Source organism: Meles meles, chromosome 2 (assembly GCF_922984935.1).
Source record: "Meles meles chromosome 2, mMelMel3.1 paternal haplotype, whole genome shotgun sequence".
Taxonomy (NCBI): Eukaryota; Metazoa; Chordata; class Mammalia; order Carnivora; family Mustelidae; genus Meles; species Meles meles.
This window is the reverse complement of record NC_060067.1, coordinates 38275798-38298105: the sequence shown is the minus strand read 5'-3', so window position 1 is coordinate 38298105 and position 22308 is coordinate 38275798. Positions and strand designations below refer to the sequence as shown.

General features: G+C 37.9%; 1 pseudogene; it reads left to right on the top strand.

Moving 5' to 3' along the window:
- The first annotated feature begins 9338 nt into the window (after positions 1–9338).
- LOC123936818 lies at positions 9339–20526 on the top strand (annotated as a pseudogene).
- The last annotated feature ends 1782 nt before the right edge of the window (positions 20527–22308 follow it).

Below are 22308 nucleotides of genomic sequence, written 5' to 3'. Positions count from 1 at the left end.
AGTTCATGGCAACCCTGCATCAAGCAAGTCTATCAGGGCCATTTTTCCAACAGCATTGATCCACTTCATGGGTCTGTTCCTTTTAGTAATTCTCACAATATTTCAAACTTTTCCACTACTATTGTATTTGTTATGTTGATCTTGATCTGTGGTCTTCGATGTTAGTATTATAATTATTTTGGAGGTGCCATGAGTCATGCCCATAGAGAATGGTGAACTTAACTGATAAATGGTGTGTGTGTGTGTGTGTGTGTTCTAACTGCTCCACCAACCGGCCTGTCCCCTGTATCTCCCTCTCCTTGGGCCTTCCTGCTCCCAAAGACACAACAATAGTGAAAGTAGGCAAGTTAATACCTTACAATGGCCTCTAAGTAGTCAAGTAAAAGGAAGAGTGGTATATCTCTTACCTTAAATCAAAATCTTAACATGATGAAGCTTAGTAAGAAAGGCATGTCTAAAGTTTAGGCTTCTTGTGGCAGTCAGCCAGGCTGTAAATGCAAAGGAAAATTTCTTAAAGGAAACTGAAAGTGCTACTCCAGTGACCACATGAATGATAAGAAAGTGAAACAGCCTCACTGATGATATGGAGAAAGCTTGAGTGGTCTGGACAGAAGATCAAATCAGCCACATTTCATTAAACCAAAGCCTAATCAAGAGCAAGGCCTAAACTCTTCAATCCCATCAAGGCTAAGAAAGGAGAAGAAGATGCAGAAGTTCAAAGCTAGCAGAGGCTGGTTCAAGAGGTTTAGTGGGAAAAGCAGTCACCACAATATAAAAGTGCAATGAGAAGCCTCAGGTGCTGGTGTAGAAGCTGCAGCATGTTATCCAGAGATCTAACTAAGGTAATTAATGAAGAGGGCTGCACTGAACAACATATTTGCAAGGTAAACAAAACAGCTTTCTATTGGAAGAAGACACCATTTAGAATTTTCATAGCTGGAGAGGAGAAGTCAAAGCCTGGCTTCAAAATTTCAAAGGATAGGTTGACTCTCTTGTTAGGGGCTAATGCAGCTGGGGACTTAAAGTTAAAGCCAATACTTATTTACCATCCTGAAAATCCTAGGGCCCTGAAGAAGTAGGCTACATCTGACTTCTCTGTGATTCTACTCTGACTGTGATTTATAAAAAGAACAACAAAGGCTGGATGACAGCACATTTGTTTACAACATGGGTTACTGAATTTAGTTTACTGATGAGACCTACTGCTCAGAAAGAAAGAAAGAGAGAAAGAAAGAAATAAAGAGAGAAAGAAAGAAAGAAAGAAAGAAAGAAAGAAAGAAAGAAAGAAAGAAAAGAAAAAGATTCCCTTCAAAATATGACTCCTTGGGGTGCCTGGGTGACTCAGTCAGTTAAGCATCTGACTTCGGCTCAGGTCATGATCTCAGGATCTTGGGACTGAACCCAGATTGGGCTCCCTGCTCAATGGGGAGTCTGCTTCTCCCTCTTCCTCTGTCCCTCCCCCTAATCATGCACTTTCTCTCTCTCTCTCTCAAATAAATTTTAAAAATGTTAAAAAAAAATACACACACACACACACATATATATGTACGTGTGTATATATATATATATATATGTATGTATGTATGTATGTATGTATGAGACTGCTCACAAACAATTCACCTGGTCATCCAAGGGCTCTAATGTGTAATATTTAGGTTGTTTTCATACCTACTAACACAATATCAATTTTGTAGTGCATGGACCAAGAAGTCATTTCTACTTACAAGTTTTATTAAGAAATACCTTTTGTGGGGCACCTGGGTGGCTCAGTGGATTAAAGCCTCTGCCTTTGGCTCAGGTCATGATCCCAGGGTCCTGGGATCGAGCCCCGCATTGGGCTCTCTGCTCCACAGGGAGCCTGCTTCCTCCCCTCTCTCTCTGCCTGCCTCTCTGCCTACTTGTGATCTCTCTCTGTCAAATAAATAAAAATAAAATCTTAAAAAAAAAAAGAAATACCTTTTGTGGAGGAAGGAACAAGATGGAAGAGGAGTAGGGGAACCTAATATTATTGGGTCCCAGGAGTTCAGCTAGATAGTTATCAAACCATTCTGAATATCTACAAACCCAATAGGAGAGCAAAGAGAAGAAGAGCAGCAATTCTAGGAGCAGAAAAGCAACTATTTTCTGGAAGATAGGACGTGCAGAGAAGTGAATCTAAGGCATATACGAGAAGAGAGACTGCAGTGGGGAGTGGCCAGCTCCTGGCAAGTGGTAGAGCAGCAGAACACAAAATCAGAAGTCTGCTTCACTGAGAAATGTCACTCTGGTGGCTAAGCAGGGGTGGAGCCTTCACAGGGACAGTGGGGTCTCAGGATCCATGGAGTCACAAAAGACTCTGGGGTGCCTGTTCTTTAGCAGAGCTCCCAAGTATCAGATTGGGGAAGCCAGCTTCAGAGACGGAGCTGAGCATGGCCTTTCTGTTCAGGTTACCTTAGACCTTGATCTGAGGCACAGTTGGGCCACTGCTCTTCAAGCAAGGACCCCACAAGTGACAGATCCAAAGAGACCTCCTCCTTCCTCCTCTGGGAGAAGTGACATGGGAGCACACTGCCAGAATCTGCTGAGTTTGGAGATCCCAAACAGGGCCATAAGCCTGAGATAGAAACGCTTGGTTACAGGCTGGGTCAGCTTGGAGTGTAGCTGGAGACCAGGGAGATAGGAGAAATTGACTGCTTCTCTCTGAGGGCACACTGAGGAGTTTGTACCCGAGCCCTCAGCTCCACAGGGCAAAGATTGGGAGACTCCTATCTTCATTCTTCTCCTCCAAAGATGTACAGAAAACATTCAGGGAACAAAAGCTACTGAAAGCAAAACAGATTTCTTAGGCTTGCTCCTGGCAAGGGCGGTGCAATTTTGCGTTGGGCAAAGACATTAGAGAATCATGCAAGAGGGCCCTCTGCCAGCAGATTAGCAAGAACATCCAGACAAGACCAAGTTTACTGATAATTGTGAACTGCAGAACTCCAGGATAGGGGAATGCAGCACATAGAATTCATGGCTTTTTCCCATGATTCTGTAGTCTTTCAAAGTTAAATTTTGTTATTTTTTCTTATTCTATTTTTTAAATTTTTCCTCTTTCCTACTTTAACCTTTTTAAACTATTTTATCTTATCAATACCTTTTTTAAAAATATTTTTAAATTTTCATTGTTATAGTCATTGTATTTAACCTTACTTTTTATATGTATATAGGTTTTTCTTTCTTTAAAATTTTGGGATCCAGTTTCTTCTAACATCAAAATATACCCTAAATCAAGTGTATGGCTTTGTTCTAGTCTCCAGCCTAATCACATTATTTCCTCCTTTTTTTCTTTTTTCAACCAACTTCTTGCCTTTTTTTTTAATATTTTATTTATTTGACAGAGAGAAATCACAACTAGGCAGAGAGGCAGGCAGAGAGAGAGGAGGAAGCAGGCTCCCCACAGAGCAGAGAGCCCAATGCAGGGCTCGATCCCAGGACCCTGAGATCATGACCTGAGTTGAAGGCAGAGGCCTTAACCCACTGAGCCACCCAGGCACCCCCCAACTTCTTGTCTTATCAATTCTTTTTTTAGAATCTTTTTTAATTTTCATCGTTACATTCATATTCCATCCCTTCATCATGTTTACCCTTATTTTTGTACATATATATACGTTTTTCTTTCCTTTAAATTTTGGGAGGCAATTTCTTCTAACAGACCAAAATAGACCCAAAATCAAGTGTGTGGCTCTGTTCTATTCACCAGTCTAATACATATAAATATATATAAAATATGTATTTTTATATATTAGATATGCATATATAATATATAATATTATATTAATATATTATATATTTTAATATATATTTTATATATTTTTATATATTTAATATATAAGCATATATATATGATTTTTTTTCCCTCTGTTCTTCTCCACTCTGATTTTGGGTCTCTTTTGATTTGGTTAATGTATAATTTTCTGGAGTTGTTGCCATCCTTTCAGTATTTTGTTCTCTCATCGTCTATTTTATCTGGATAAAATGACAAGGCAGAAAAACTCACCTCAAAAAAAAAAAAAAAGAACAAGAGGCAATAGCAATAGCTAAGGACCTAATCAATACAGATATTAGTTAGATGTCAGGACTAGAGTTTAGAATGACTACTATTAAGGTGCTAGCTGGACTTGGAAAAAAAGCATGGAAGATAATAGAGAATCCCTTCCTGGAGAAATAAAAGAACTAAAATCTAATCAAGCTAAAATCTAATCAAGCTATAATCAAAAAAGCTATTAATGAGGTACAATAAAAAATGGAGGCTCTTACTGCTAGGATAAATGAAGCAGAAGAGAGAATTAGTGATATAGAAGACCAAATGATAGAGAATAAAGAAGCCAAGAAAAAGAGAGATAAACAACTACTGGATCACAAGGGGAGAATTCAAGAGATAAGTGATATCATAAGATGAAACAATATTAGTATAATTAGGATCTCGGAAGAAGAAGAAAGAGAGAGAGGGGCAGAAGGTATACTGGAAAAAATTATAGCAGAGAATTTCCCTAATTTGGTGAAGGAAACAAGAATCAAAATACAGGAGGCACAAAGAACCTCCCTCAAAATCAATAAAAATAGGTCAACACACTGTCATCTAATAGTAAAATTTACAAGCCTCAGGGACAAAGAGAAAAACCTGAAAGCAGCTCAGGACAAGAGGTCTGTAACATACAATGGTAGAAATATAAAATTCAGCAGACCTATCCACAGAGACCTGGTGAGCTAGAAAGGACTGGCATGATATATTCAGAGCACTAAATGAGAAAAATATGCAGCCAACAAAACTACATCCAGCTAGGCTGTCATTGAAAATAGAAGGAGAGATAAAAAGCTTCCAGGAAAAACAAAAGCTAAAAGGATTTGCAAACACCAAACCAGCCCCACAGGAAATATTGAAAGGGGTCCTCTAAGCGAAAAGAGAGTCTAAAGGTAACAGACCAGAAAGGCACAGAGACAATATACAGTAACTGTCACCTTATTGGCAATATAAAGGCACTGAATTCATATCGTTCAATAGTTATCCTGAATGTAAGTGGGCAAAATGTTCCAGTCAAAAGGCACAAGGTATCAGAATGGATAAACAAAACAAAACAAAACAAAACAAACCCATTGATATGTTGTGTGCAAGAAACTCATTTGAGACCCAAAGACACCTCCAGATTTAAAGTGAAGGGGTGGAAAACCATTTACCATGTTACTAGACATCAAAAGAAAGCTCCAGGGGCACCTGGTTGCTCAGTGGGTTAAGACTCTGCCTTCAGCTCAGGTCATGATCTCAGGGTCCTGGGATTGAGCCCTGCATTGGGCTCTCTGCTCAGCAAGGGGCCTGCTTCCCCCTCTGCATGCCTCTCTGCCTACTTGTGATCTCTCTCTCTCTCTCTCTCTCACTCTCTGTGTCACATAAATAAATAAGTAAAATCTGAAAAAAAAAAAAGAAAGAAAGCTTGGGTGGCAATCCTTATATCAGATAAATTAGATTTTAACCAAAGACTATAATAAGAGCTAAGGAAGGACACTAAATCATAGTTAAAGGGTCTGTCCAACATGAAGGTTTAACAATTTTAAATATCTATACCCTTAACATGGGAGCAGCCAATTATATAAACCAATTACTAACAAAACCAAAGAAACACATCAACAATAATACAACAATAGTAGGGGACTTTAACACCCCCCTCACTGAAATGGACAGATCATCTAAGCAAAAGATCAACAAGGAAATAAAGGATTTAAATAACACACTGGACCAGATGGACATCACAGATATATTGAGAACATTCCATCCCAAAGCAACAGAATGCACATTCTTCTCTACTGCACATGGAAATTCTCCAGAATAGATTACATCCTGGGTCACAAATCAGGTCTCAACTGGTACCAAAAGACTGGGATCATTCCCTGCATATTTTCAGACCACAATGCTTTGAAACTAGAACTCAACCACAAGAAGAAAGTTGGAAAGAACTCAAACACATGGAGGCTAAAGAGCATCCTACTAAAGAATGAATGGGTCAACCAGGAAATTAAAGAAGAATTTTAAAAAATTCATGGAAACAAATGAAAATGAAAACACAACTGTTCAAAATCTTTGGGACATAGAAAAGGTGGTCCTGAGAGGAAAGTATATAGCAATACAAGCCTTTCTCAAGAAATAAGAAAGGTCTAAAGTACACAACATAATCCTATACCTAAAGGAGCTGGAGAAAGAACCGCATAGAAAGCCTAAACCCAGCAGGAGCAGAGAAATAATAAAGATCAGGGCAGAAATCAACCAAATAGAAACCAAAAGAACACTAGAACAGATTAACAAAACTAGGAGCAGATTCTTTGAAAGAATTAATAAGATTGATAAACCCCTGCCCAGACTTATCAAAAAGAAAAGAGAAAGAACCCAAATAAATAAAATCATGAATGAAAGAGGACAGATCACAACCAACACCAAAGAAATACAATTATAAGAACATATTATGAGCAACTATACTCCAGAAAATTTGACAATCTGGAAGAAATGGATGCATTCCTAGAGACGTATAAACTACCAAAACTGAACCAGGAAGAAATAGAAAACCTGAACAGACACATAACCAGTAAGGAGATTTAAGCAGTCATCAAAAATCTCCCAACGAACAAGAGCCTAGGGCCAGATGGTTTCCCAGGCGAATTCTCCCAAACATTTAAAGAAGAATTAATACTTATTCTCCTGAAATTGTTCCAAAAAAAAACAGAAATGGAAGGAAAACTTCCAAACTCATTTTATGGTGCCAGCATTACCTTCATCCCCAAACCAAAGACCCCATCAAAATGGAGAATCACAGATCAATATCCTTGATGACCACGGATGCAATAATTCTCACCAAAATACTAGCTAATAGGATCCAACAATACATTAAAATGATTATTCGCCACAACCAAGTGGGATTTATTCCTGGGCTGCAAGGTTGGTTCAACATCTGCAAATCAATCAATGTGATACAATACATTAATAAAAGAAAGAACAAGAACCATATGATACTCTCAATAGATGCTGAAAAAGCATTTGACAAAGTACAGCATCCATTCTTGAGCAAAACTCTTCACAGTGTAAGGATACAGGGTACATATCTCAATATCATAAAAACTATCTATGAAAAACCCATAGCGAATATCATTTTCAATGGGGAAAAACTGAGAGCTTTCCCCCTAAGGTCAAGAACATGGCAGGGCTGTCCCCTACCACCACTGCTATTCAAAATGGTACTAGAAGTCCTAGCCTCAGCAATCAGACAACAAAAAGAAATTAAAGGAATCCAAATAGGCAAAGAAGAAGTCGACTCTCGCTCTTTGCTGATGTTATTACAGTTTATGTGGAAAACCCAAAAGACTCCACTCCAAAACTGCTTTAACTCATACAGGAATTCAGTAAAGTGTCAGGATATAAAATCAATGTACAGAAATCAGTTGCATTTCTATACACCAACAGCAAGGCAGAAGAAAGATTAATTAAGGAGTCATTGGCATTTATAATCCACCCAAAATCATATGATACCTAGGAATAAACATAACTAAAGAGGCAAAGAAGCTGTACTCAAAAACTATAAAGTACTCATGAAAGAAATTGAGGAAGACACAAAGAAACAGAAAAACGTTCCATGCTCATGGACTGGAAGAACAAATATTGTGAAAATGTCTATGCTACCTAAAGCAATCTACACATTTAATGTAATCCCTATCAAAATACTATCAATTTTTTTCAAAGAAATGGAACAAATAATCCTAAAACTTATATGAAACCAGAAAAGACCCCAAATAGCCAGAAGACATATCAGATAAAGTGCTAGCATCCAAAATCTATAAAGAGCTTATCAAACTCAATACCCAAAGAACAATAATCTAATCAAGAAATGGGCAGAAGACATGAACAGACGTTTCTGCAAAGAAGACACCCAAATGTTGACACATAAGAAAATGCTCAACATCACTTGGCATCAGGGAAATACAAATCAAAAACAGTGAGAGACTACCTCACACCAGTCAGAATGGCTGTAATTAACCAGTCAGGAAATGACAGGCATTGGCGAGGATGTGGAGAAAGGGGAACCCTCCTATATTGTTAGTAGAAATGCAAGCTGGTGCAGCCACTCTGGAAAACAGTGTGTAGGTTCCTCAAAAAAATTGAAAATAGAGCTACCTTATGACCCAGCAATCACACTACCGGGTATTTACCCTAAAGATTCAAATGTAGTGACCCAAGGGACAAGTGCACCCAAATGTTTATAGCAGCAATATCCACAATAGCCAAACTATGGAAAGAGGCTAGATGTCCATCAACAGAAGAATGGATAAAGAAGATGTGATATATATGTATGTGTGTATATATATATATGTGTGTGTGTGTATATATATATACACACACAATGTATTTTATATATATATACTTATATATATTATATATTTATATTAATTATATATAAGTATATACAAATATATATATTTATATACCATGTGTGTGTGTGTATATATATATATATATATATAAATTCTATGCAACCATCAAAAATGAAATCTTGCCATTTGCAATGATGTGGATGGAACTAGAGGGTATTATGCTAAGAAAAATTAGTCAGTCAGAGAAAGACAATGATCATATGATCTCACTGATAGGAGGAATTTGAGAGGCAGGGCAGGCAGTTATGGGGGAAGGAAGGGAAAAAATGAAACTAGATGGGACCAGAGAGGGAGACAAAGCATAAGAGAGTCTTAATTTCAGGAAACAAACTGAGGGTTGCTGGGGGTTGAGGGAAGGAGGGTTAGGATGGCCGGGTTATGGACATTGGGGAGGGTATGTGTTATGGTGAGCGCTGTGAATTGTGTAACACTGATGATTCACAGGCCTATACCCCTGAAGCAAAGAAGACATTATATGTTAATTTTTTAAAAAAGATATACCTTTTGTAAGGCTATAGCTGCCATAACTAGTTATTCCTCTGATGGATCTGGGCAAAGTAAACTGAAAACCTTCTGAAAAGGATTCACCATTCTAGATGCCATTTAAGAACATTTGTGATTCATGGGAAGAGTCAAAATATCAACATTAACAAGAGATTGGAAGAAGTGGATTCCAATGCTCATGGATGACTCTCAGGGGTTCAAGACTTAAGTAGAGGAAATAACTGTCAATGGAGTAGAATTAGCAAGAGAACTAGAAAGAGAAGTAGATCCTGAAGATGAGACTGAATTGTTACAATCTCATAATAAAAGTGTAATGCATAAGGAGTTGCATCTTATGGCAAACAATGTGGTTTCTTGAAATGCAATTTAATCTTTGTGAAGATGCTGTGAAGATTGCTGAAATGACAAAAAAAGTTTCAAAATATGACATAAACTTAGTTGATGGACCAGCAGCAGCGTTTGAGAAGACTGATTCCAATTTTGAAAGAGGTTCTACTGTGGGTAAAATTCTATCAAAGAGCATTGCATGCTACAGAGAAATTGTTTGTGAAAAGAAGAGTCAATTGATGCAGCAAACTTCATTGATGTCTTATTTTAAGAAATTGCCACAGTCACCCCAACTTTCAGCAACCACCGCTTTGATCAGTCAGCAACCATCAACACTGAAGCTAGTCCTCCACCAGCAAAAAGATTACAACTCACTGAAAGCTCAGATGATGTTTACCATCTTTTAGTAACAAGGCATTTTTAAAATTAAGATATGTACATTGTTTTTTTAGACATAATACCATTGCTCACTTAATAGACTGCAGTACAGTGTTAAGATAACTTTTTTAAAAAGATTATTTACTTTTAAGAGAGAGGCAGAGAGTATGCACATGGGGGAAGTGGCAGAGGATGAGGGAGAGAAAGAATCTCAAGCAGACTCCCCACTGATTGGGGAGCATGATGTGGAGCTTTATTTCACACCCATGGGATCATGACCTGAGTCAAAACCAAGAGTCAGATACAAGCAACTGAGCCTCTCAGGTCCCTCTAAAGATAACTTTTAAATGTAGTAGGAAGCCAAAAATTTCATGACCCACTTTATCATAACATTCAGTTTATTTGGGGGAGCCAGCAATCTCTCTAATGTATGCCTGTAGTAAGGCATGTGTGTGTGTGTGTGTGTGTGTGTGTGTGTGTGTGTGTGTGTGGTTTCCAATCTAATTACTGCTTTAAAGAAATAAATAGAAACAAATAAATGGTACTGAATAATTGTGTTTCTGGCGGGAAGTCAAGAAACTCTAAAATTGATAAATCTAGAAACAGTGGTATAAGTTTATAGAAAGGAATATAGCAGGAAATATATTTCATTATTAAGCCTTGGAATACTCTATTAAATCCTATGACTTCTCAATTACTTGATACCTTTTCCATTAAAGGAAAAATTGCATTGTGTGTCTATATATATATATATATATATATATATATATACACACACACATATATATGTATGTGTGTCTATATATATACACACAAAACAAATATATATATTATTTGTTTTGTATAAATCAAAATTTTTCTTTGTATATATATGTACATATATACATATATATATACAAATTTTATTTGTGTGTGTATATATACATATATATATATTTGTTTTTGTATAAAATTTAGCTACTAACCATGTTTTCTCTATTTTGATTATCCTCAGAAAAGCCTGATACTAAAGTTTTATATGTCCTAAAATGTTAAAGATCAAATCATGAAAGGTAGTTATAGGCTACTAAGAGGTAGCGAAGAAGTAACTCTGCTGGCAGTTACTTCACACTTAGGTTCATCTACTTAAATATAATTATACTCTATTAAAGTTTGAGATGAGATACCTAATAAGTATAAATGTATTCATGAGGGAAAAAGAACAAAATGTTTGAAATGGCAATTCTGACAAAGGCTCAGGATGATGCCTCCAAGAGTACCTGACAAAAGAAACTATTGATTGGCTCCTGCTAGGGGTGGTCAATTAACATGGTATGGATAACAGGATGTGAATCAAAATTTGAATTTGATATTCAGCCTTTGCAGATGTAAATTATTAAGATCTTATTTTAGAACAGTGGCCATGGGGGCACCTGGGTGGCTCAGTGGGTTAAGCCGCTGCCTTCAGTTCAGGTCATTATCTCAGGGTCCTGGGAACAAGTCCCACATTGGGCTCTCTGCTCAGCAGGGAGCCTGCTTCCCTCTCTCTCTCTCTTTCTGCCTGCCTCTCTGCTACTTGTGATCTCTCCCTGTCAAATAAAAAAATAAAATCTTAAAAAAAAAAAAAGAACAGTGGCCATGATGAGTTTCAAAAACAAATAATAATACCTAACATTTGCATAACACCTATATGGCATTGTAAATATATGGATTCATTTAGTCTTCACAACAACTACATATGGTAGATACTATATTATTGATGTTTTACAACCTAGAAAACTAAAGACTGGAAAGTTTAAGTAACTTTGCCCAAATCTCATAACTAGTAAGAGCTAGAGTTAGAGTATGAACACATGTAGTCTAGCACAAATTTCTGTACTCATATCTGCTTCAACTACATTGGATCTTGAATAACCAGAGCTTCACCATTCAAGGTTTGTTGTTAATGGGGAAATAAAAAGAGAAATGGCTCCAAGACCCAACAATCACAATAAAAAAAAGCAACCCAAGATACTTTGGTGAAGCAGAGGACAGAGAAAGAAAATTTCAATAGAAGCAGAGTATCAAAAAGGGTTATAACTCCTAGGTAGCCCAGGAAAAAAAAATTAAAATAAATAGACTAAGAATATAAATCTTTTGGGTTTTGGGTAAAGATGGAGCTTAGATAAGGAACAGGCTAATAGAGGGTGGCTAAATAAAGAAATACAAGTAAAAATATGCTAATTCACACATGTTCTAAATTGAAGAAAGCTACATTCTCGATTTACTCCGTAATTGCCAACCACACTCATTTAAAAAATAGGTTATACTGTGATAATTTCTCACAAACAGTAAAAAATGAATGCCTTTACAAAAACTAACCTAGGAATATTTTACTGACTTGATAATGCATTTGAACTATGGGTTAGGGCTATGGAAAGAAAGTTGTTTGACTGCAAAACTTGCAAATATAAGGTATCAAAAACACAAATGATATTTTAACATGGTGGAAATTTGGGCTACAGGATAGTTCTAACTCACTTCTGTCAGTGTGAGCTGACTTGATTATCAGTATTAAAATGTATCAATTATTTTATAAATAAATACAAAGACAGTTGTTAACAGAAATTTTGAACATATTCCCCCTTCTTGACTTTTTACCAAAGGAGCCCCATAAGTAAATCAATACTGTATGTTTCAACATTCTTTTTCTTACCCTAAACATTACTCTTAATGCTAACAAGCAGAGAAATAGTTAAGGAGTTGATGGTTTGGGTGAGGGGATGGCAGTTAACACCATGCTTATGAAATGACAGACACATTACACTCTTCCCATGTGTCCCTGGGAGGTCGACATTAGGATTCCTGTTTTATAGACTATTGCATCATGGTCAAGGGGCATAGCTAACTTGAGTTAACTCAACATGGGGTCACCACCCATTCTGGCATGAGAAATGACCAAAGGGCTTCCAGGAAGTGGTACCATTCAGAACTATTCTGGAGATTGCATTGTATTAGAAGTCTCTCTGGTTTATGATATGTGAGTGCCTTCAGTGCTAGTCCTACAAATTCAGAAGGGAAACAAATTTCTTCCCTTCCCTGTTGAAGCCTGTGGTCCTTCATATTTCCAGATCGTGATTGGTTTGTGGAGCAGAGTCCAGTACCTGGGGAGAGGGTAACTCAGGAACAAGGAAGCTGGACTTAAGAGCTCAGCTTTAGACTGAGCAAATGAATGACTTATTAAACAAATTCAAAAGAATGAGCTCTGCAGCCTCACTGTGTTTTCATCCCCTTCTTCCTCAGGCAGAGGAAAGGTAAATCTTGAATCCCAAGTAGGAAGTTTTTTCCTAGCACACCAAGCTTATGCCACAAAAAGAAATTCCAGCCCCTCCTGTTTGGTAAAGCTAAGTCTATTTGTAGAAGTCAGGACTAGGTTCACACCCCTTATTTTCCCACTATGGCACCTCATTTGTATCATATTGTGTTAATTTCATATTTCCCACTACATTTGCATTTCTTCTACCAGACAACAAATAAACAGGACTGAGCCCTGTTTTCTGTATTTCCAGCAGCAGGTACAATGTCTGATAAAGAGCAAGAGTTCGCATATGATACTCTCAGTAGATGCTGAAAAAGCATTTGACAAAGTACAGCATCCCTTCCTGATCAAAACTCTTCGAAGTGTAGGGATAGAGGGCACATACCTCAATATTATCAAAGCCATCTATGAAAAACCAACCACAAATATCATTCTCAATGGAGAAAAACTGAAAGCTTTTCCGTTAAGGTCAGGAACACGGCAGGGATGTCCATTATCACCACTGCTATTCAACATAGTACTAGAAGTCCTAGCCTCAGCAATCAGACAACAAAAAGAAATTAAAGGAATCCAAATAGGCAAAGAAGAAGTCAAACTATCACTCTTTGCAGATGATATGATACTACATGAAGAAAACCCAAAAGACTCCACTCCAAAACTGCTAGAACTTGTACAGGAATTCAGTAAAGTGTCAGGATATAAAATCAATGCACAGAAATCAGTTGCATTTCTGTACACCAACAACAAGACAGAAGAAAGAGAAATTAAGGAGTCAATCCCATTTAAAATTGCACCCAAAACTATAAGATACCTAGGAATAAACCTAACCAAAGAGGCTAAGAATCTATATGCAGAAAATTATAAAGTACTCATGAAAGAAATTGAGGAAGACACAAAAAAATGTTCCATGCTCCTGGATTGGAAGAATAAATATTGTGAAAATGTCTAAGCTACTTAAAGCAATCTACACATTTAATGCAATCCCTATCAAAATACCATCCATTTTTTTTCAAAGAAATGGAACAAATAATCCTCAAATTTATATGGAACCAGAAAAGACCTCGAATAGCCAAAGGAATATTGAAAAAGAAAGCCAAAGTTGTTGGCATCACAATTCCGGACTTCAAGCTCTATTACAAAGCTGTCATCATCAAGACAACATGGTACTGGCACAAAAACAGACACATACATCAGTGGAACAGAATAGAGAGCCCAGAAATCGACCCTCAACTCTATGGTCAACTAATCTTCGACAAAGCAGGAAAGAATGTCCAATGGAAAAAAGACAGCCTCTTCAATAAATGGTGCTGGAAAAATTGGACAGCCACATGCAGAAAAATGAAATTGGACCACTTCCTTACACCACACACGAACATAGACTCCAAATGGATGAAGGACCTCAATGTGAGAAAGGAATCCATCAAAATCCTTGAGGAGAACGCAGGGAGCAACCTCTTCGACCTCAGCCGCAGCAACATCTTCCTAGGAACAACAACAAAGGCAAGGGAAGCAAGGGCAAAAATGAACTATTGGGATTTCATCAAGATCAAAAGCTTTTGCACAGCAAAGGAAACAGTTAACAAAACCAAAAGACAACTGACAGAATGGGAGAAGATATTTGCAAACGACATATCAGATAAAGGGCTAGTATCCAAAATCTATAAGGAACTTAGCAAACTCAACACCCAAAGAACAAACAATCCAATCAAGAAATGGGCAGAGGACATGAACAGACATTTCTGCAAAGAAGATATCCAGATGGCCAACAGACACATGAAAAAGTGCTCCACGTCACTCGGCATCAGGGAAATACAAATCAAAACCACAATGAGATATCACCTCACACCAGTCAGAATGGCTAAAATTAACAAGTCAGGAAATGAAAGATGCTGGCGAGGATGCGGAGAAAGGGGAACCCTCTTCCACTGTTGGTGGGAATGCAAGCTGGTGCAACCACTCTGAAAAACAGCATGGAGGTTCCTCAAAATGTTGAAAATAGAACTACCCTATGACCCAGCAATTGCACTACTGGGTATTTACCCTAAAGATACAAACATAGTGATCCGAAGGGGCACGTGTACCCGAATGTTTATAGCAGCAATGTCTACAATAGCCAAACTATGGAAAGAACCTAGATGTCCATCAACAGATGAGTGGATAAAGAAGAAGTGGTATATATACACAATGGAATACTATGCAGCCATCAAAAGAAATGAAATCTTGCCATTTGCCACGACGTGGATGGAACTAGAGGGTATCATGCTTAGTGAAATAAGTCAATCGGAGAAAGACAACTATCATATGATCTCCCTGATATGAAGAAGTGGAGATGCAACATGGGGGGTTAGGGGGATAGGAGAAGAATAAATGAAACAAGATGGGATTGGGAGGGAGACAAACCATAAATGACTCTTAATCTCACAAAACAAACTGGGGGTTGCTGGGGGGAGGTGGGGTTGGGAGAGGGGGAGGGAGTTATGGACATTGGGGAGGGTATGTGCTATCATGAGTGCTGTGAAGTGTGTAAACCTGGTGATTCACAGACCTGTACCCCTGGGGATAAAAAAAAAAAGGAAAGGATGAATACCCAACTTTTGTAGCAACATGGATGGGACTGGAGGTGATTCTGCTGAGTGAAATAAGTTAAGCAAAGAGAGTCATTTATGATATGGTTTCACTTATTTGTGGAGCATAACAAATGACATGGAGGACATTGGGAGATGGCGAGGAGAAGGAAGTTGGGGGAAATTGGAAGGGGAGGCGAACCATGAGAGACTATGGACTCTGAGAAACAACCTGGGGGTTTTGAAGGGGCGGGGGTGGGAGGTTGGGGGAACCAGGTGGTGGGTAGTAGGGAGGACACGTGTTGCATGGAGCACTAGGTGTTGTGCAAAAACAATGAATACTGTTACGCTGAAAAAATAAATAAATAAATTTATAAAAAAAAAAGGAGCAAGACTTTGTTATATGTTTGATGAATGAGTGAATGAACACTGCCAGCTTTGGAAAAAATGAACTGCAGATTTTGGAAGGTTCAGACTTCAAATTATAAGACCTCACAACTGTAGTTGTACAGGTTAGAGGAGACAAAAGTGACTGATAAATATTTTTAACTGTTACTACACTCTACGCATACCATGAGGAAAGCAGTCTCAATTACTGTGATTTGCATGTAGAATGGTTTAGGACAATGGTAATGGCCATGAACTGAATGTTAATGTCTCCTCAAAATTTATATGTTGAAATCTTAGCCCCATTGTGATGGTTTTAAAAGGTAGGGCCTTGGGTAGGTAATTATTTCATGAGTGCACAGCCTTTAGGAATGTGATTACTGCCTTCATAAAGGGGGCTCCAAAACACTCTCTCACCCTCTTTCTGACATATGAGTGTACAATGAGCAGTTGGCAGTCTGCAAGTCAAAAGAGCGGTCTCACCAGAACCCAACCGTTGGCATCCTGATGATGGACTTAAAGTCTCCAGAACTCTGAAAGATAAATTTCTGTTGTTTATAAGCCACCCAATCTATGGTACTTTGTTGTAGCAACCTGAATGGACTAGGATAATGATTTATACCAATACCTGTACCTTTACCTAAGACTTATGTCTGTACCTATCTGCATCTGTATTATCATCTATACCAACAAAGATAGATAGGAGCATATATCAACATAGACATAGATACAGATATATACTACTATAGATATTTAGAGGTAGAGATAGAGATTGACATGAGGACCAATTTAAAAAAATAAGTATTTTATGCACCACATTTTTTACCTATAATTATTTGCATTCTACAAAATACCATAAACCCAACATAAGTCAGTAACAGCATATATCATGCATTTTTTTACTAGTAACTTGAGTACTATGATTGTTCAAATATTGATTATGGAATATTCTATTAAACCACAATGGTGATGATTGATCATTCACAAACAGTTTTAAACCACCTGTCAATAGAAATAGTTATCATTACAAATTAGCCAAAATTACAGAAACTCATTTCACTAAAAACATTAGTTCATAGACACAACAGCAAGCCACCCCAAATAACTACGTTTTTACCTGCTTTCTAACTTTCTCCAGGATGTAGCACTGAACTCTGCTAAGGTAGGATATTCCATTTTCCAGCTGTTTGGGGCAAAAAATAAGAAGAGTAACATGAATTTCTAAATATGTTTGTTAAGATAAAAGATGAGTGGTAAACTTTGCAATCATATTTTTAAAGGTGAAGAAAATGCATTTTGCTTCTTAGAAAGTTTTCCATTTTGTGTATATACATTGTAAACTCTATATTAAGCAATTTTATAAGGGAAGAAGTTCAAGATCAAGATTACATAGTAAAAACAAAAGGAATAGGGATGATGTGTTGGACTCTGGAAAAATTATAAAATAGCTGAGGACTGTCTTTGAAATCCTCTCTTTGTCCATCTCCAGCTTCTGAAGCCTCTTCCCCTCCACTCTGGGAGTGTCCATGGTGTTCTGCAGCTCCCCAGTTCAATCTCATGTACAGTGTCCACTGATCCCACATGCCTAGCCTTCTCTAAATTGCATTCAGATTGAAAGATAAGACAGCTAATCAAGATTGCAACTTCTCAAATGTGCCCAAAAGATGTTAACATATTGATGATTAGAAAACAATATCAATGGACATTGGGGAGGGGAGGCGAACCATAAGAGACTATGGACTCTGAAAAACAACCTGAGGGTTTTGAAGGGTCAGGGGTGGGAGGTTGGGGGAACAGGTGGTGGGTGATGGGGAGGGCACGTTTTGCATGGAGCACTGGGTGTTGTGCAAAAAGAATGAATACTGTTACGCTGAAAAAATAAATAAATAAATAAAAAGGGTAAAAAAAAAAAAAAAAAAAGAAAACAATATCAAGTTTCTCATTGGCATTCTTCTATTCAATAGAATAAATCATTATATTCTATGAAATGATGTCTAATTTGTAAAATATTTATTTTTCCCTGTGGAACACAGTAGAACTATTTTTATCTTGAATGGAAAAAAATGTGGCCCATAAAAAAGTTTATCTTTTTTAGTTGGCTTTCATTCAAATATAGATACAGATGAAGACACAGAAGCAGGTATAAGTACAGATACAGGTATAAGTATGGGCATAGGCCTGGGTATAGGTATGGGCAAGGAGATAGGACAGAAATAGATACAGGCTGTAGGCATAGGCATAAGTATGCATATAGGTCTAAGCATAAGCATGGCATGAGTATAGGCATAGACACAGGCATAGGTATAGGCATAGACATAGTCATAGGCATGGGTATAGGCATAACCATAGGCATGGGAATGGGGCATAGGCATGGGCATAGACTTGGGTATAGGCATGAGTATGGGCACAGACAAGGGCATAGGCATGGGTATAGGTATAGGCATGAGTATAGGCATGGATATAGACACAGGCATGGTATAGGCATAGGAATGGGCATAGGCACAGGTTTACGCATGGACATGGGCATGCGTATAGGCACAGACATAGACATTGGCATGTGTGTAGGCATGGGTGTAGGCATAAGCACAGGCATAGTAACAGGCATATGAAAACACATGGGCATAGGCACAAGCATGGACTTAAGCAAGGGCATACATAGGTCACTAGTACCTTACACCATTTTATTACAAGGACTTGTCTTCTTTCTATTCTCTTCTCAATTAAAACTCTCCTTTTCCTAGGTATCTGCCCTCTTCTTTTCCTAGCTATCAGCCAGTAATATCAGAAATTACTGCCAGAGAAGTTCCTTCTAAAAGCAGCGTTAGGAATAAATGGATATTTTAATCAAGGAACTTGAAATAGCATGACAAAATAAAGTTAGTCACTTAGAGTGATAGGTAGTAATGAGCAGGTATTTGGGTAATGGGGCCAGTATCCTGTTGTTCAAATCAAACTTCACAATATAAGTGTGAGCACTGGGATATTACATAAGTCCTCAACCAAGGGCCAGAATTATATCATTCTTAGCTGTCTACTGAGTTAGAGTAAAGCTAAACCCCTAGACTTTAAAAGATTGAAAAGGATAGGACATCAATATCCACACGTTAGGGAGAAAACATTATTCTTGTATATCAAATACATCAAGTCACCCACTAGCTTAAAAAGGAGATTGCGTTTGCAAAAAAAAAAACCAACAACAACAAAAAAAGTAGTTTGAATTGATATTTTCATTTCGTGCTTCTTTGTCAAATTGCAGATGGATTAACATTCATGGTCACTGAGTTCCGTTTCCATAGATATAGTTTCAGTTGTACCAACGAGGGACAGATTGTGTATTTTATTACTTTGTTTAAAATATCATTCAAACATTTTAAAAATATCCCAGCACTACAGAACATCACATAAGAACATAATGACAATATTTCATCTACTTTAAGCCATTTTAAGGTCCCTGTGGCATTAAGAAAAAAGTGTATACCTAGATTGTGATGCTGAAAGTCTATTACTTGAGCTCAGCTTGCTAGCCTGGCCTCCAGGGAACTCTTTTAAAAGCCAAATTTAAAAGCCAAATTTAAATGAATTTGTAATCTCATTAGATTCCAGGGAAGAGTTAACTAGGTAACCAGACATTTCATTTGTGACAATTCTAAAGAGCCTTAGAAAAGATAGGGAGAATAATTTTTTTTGTCTGAACTCCTGAAAAGATACTATTTTATTTGGTTTTACAGAGGAGGATTATAGCTGGGAAAAAATTCAGCAGTCAGATAAATATGAAAATTATGGGGTTTTTTTTTCCCTCCTGAATAGTAAATCTCTAGAGACCATGTTTTTATATTATTGTATTTTTCACAGCAGAGTTTTGAATCTACTAAATATTTGATATATTCTTGTAAATGTAATGGCATATAGAAGTTTTTTTTTATTTTTTTATTTAGAATCTAGCACTGAGTGAATTGTGAACAATGACAGTGATGAGCATTTAACCCATATTGAATACACATGTTATTTGAAGGATATTTTGAGGCATCTCCAATGGTATTAAAAATATATGTGCATAGATTATAACCCTGAAAGTTCATTATATGAGATAAGTTCATTTGATTCAGCTAGTAATTCAATCCATTGTGCTTTGGTATGTTAGGGAACAAAACTGTCAAAACCCTCTACTCTCTCTTTTTCTGGTGATGGAGTCTGGAGAAGATGTACAGAATACAGAAATAGCACTGTGCGAGGGGAAAGAAAAGAGAAAAGAGAAAGAACTGGTCATCAGCCTTGGACCTCAAGTGGCCATAGGAGAAAAAGTATTTTGTGTCTGTCACACCTTTGTATTTTCAATGACACTTTTGTCTCTGGCACAGATCTTTCCAGCAAGGAAATCATCTGCCCGTGTAACTGGTAGGATGAAGGTGAAGGCTGGTCAGGTGAATCTTCTCCATATGCTGCCATGCTGGCCACCCAAAATATGGACCAGAGATTCAAGGAGCCAGGCACCACTGCCCTCCACATCAAACTCCAGGCCACAGGAGGAAAGAGAACCAAGACCCCCTGAGCCTGGGTGCCAGTCAGCCCTCAGAGCCCTTGCCTGCTCAAGTATGAAGATAAAGGAGAATTGAGGATGTCATCTTCATGCCCTCCAATAACACCTGCAGGAAGTAGGGGTTAGGGGGAGTCACTGTGGTCACCTTCTGTGAACAGGACTCCTCAAATATATGTTTTCTATTAATAAATTGACTTCACGTAGGCTTAAAAAAAACCAAACCTCTACTCTCTTAAATCTCAGCAGGAGCGTACAACCAATAAATAACAGATATAATAAATGATTGTGTGTCATGTTAGAAAGCTATAAATGCTAAGAACAAAATAAAAAGCAGAACAAAGTAAGGTGATCTGAAATCTTGAATGGCAGGGGTATGGGCTTTGTCAAGTTGCAATATTAAAAGGAGTGGTCAAGGGGCACCTGGGTGGCTCAGTGGGTTAAAGCCTCTGCCTTCAGCTCAGGTCATGATCCCAGCATCCTGGGATTGAGCCCTGCATCTGTCTCTCTGCTCAGCCAGGAGCCTGCTTCCCTTCCAATCTCTCTGCCTATTTGCAATCTCTGTCAAATAAATAAATAAAATCTTTTTTAAAAATTTTAAAAATATAAAAGGAGTGGTCAAGGTTAGCCTCATCAAGGTGAAATTTGAGCAAAGATTTGAGGGGTTAAAAAAGTTGGCCAAGCAGGTGGCGAAAGGAAGAGCATTCCAGGCAGAGGCAACAAGGCAACATCCAGAGAAGTTCCCAAGGTGAGAGCATTACCTCCTGTGTTTAGGAAAAAGCAAGCAGATAAGTGTGGCTCTGTGAGGTAGTGGCAACAGGAAAGAGGTGTAGAAAGTCTGGTTGGAAAGGTAATGAGGGAGCAGGCTAAATCATATAGAGCTTGAGGGGTGCTTGCATGAGCTTTAGCTTTTATTGAGTATAGTGAAGAGCCATTGCAGGATTCTGAGCAGAGAAACAATCTGCTTGGGTATCGGTTTAAAATGGATCATTCCACGGCTATATAGAGGACAAATGATGAGATGAGGATAAATGCAGGGTGACCAATTAGGAGACGATTGCAGTAATGCAGTGACAGCTGATGGTGGCTCAGATCAGGATGAAAATCGTTGGAGAGAAGCTTAAAAGTAGACAAATTCTGGATATAGTTTGAAGTTCAAACGAAAGGACTTCTCATGGGATATAAGAAGGATATGTGCTAAAAAGGAGGACAAAAGATGACTCCAAAAGTTTTGGCCTGGAAACTTCCAAGGATGGAATTTCCCATAGTTAAATGAGGAAAACTACATGAAGGAGGTTAGAGAAGGAAGATCAGGAGTGTGGCTTTGGATATTAAATTCATCTAGGATGAACCCAAATGAACCATTGGATATATGAGTCTGGAGTTCATGCAAAAAGTCTAGGCTGGAATTCATCATCCTGCAGATGGTACTGCAAGTCACCAGCCTGGATGAAACCAAGAGCTAGTATGTGGACCAAGGAGCAAGCTTTGGCTTACCATGAGGAGGTCGGGATGAAGAAGAGCATTAACCAAAGTGCCTGGGAAAGAGGAACCAGAGAGCTAGGAGAGAAGCAGCACATGGTGGGTTTCTTAGAATCCAAGTGAGGAAAGTGCATCAAGGAAGAATGATCACCTTGGTTAAAACTTATGATGGATCAGTTGAAATGAGCTCAGAAAACCGGCCATTACATTTGGTTACATGAAGCTCATTGGTAAATTACAATGTTCATTCTGACAGTGTTCACTGTTTTCTGTCCATTACTGTTTTCCTTTCTAAGTGGAAGTTAACTGCACCCAAAATTTCTGTCCCTGACCTCAGCAACTTCTTTTTTTCTTTTTTCTTTATATCTTTTTCTTTATAACTGTGGTCTCTCTGGTGTATGGGAGAATACTGGCTTTCTCTT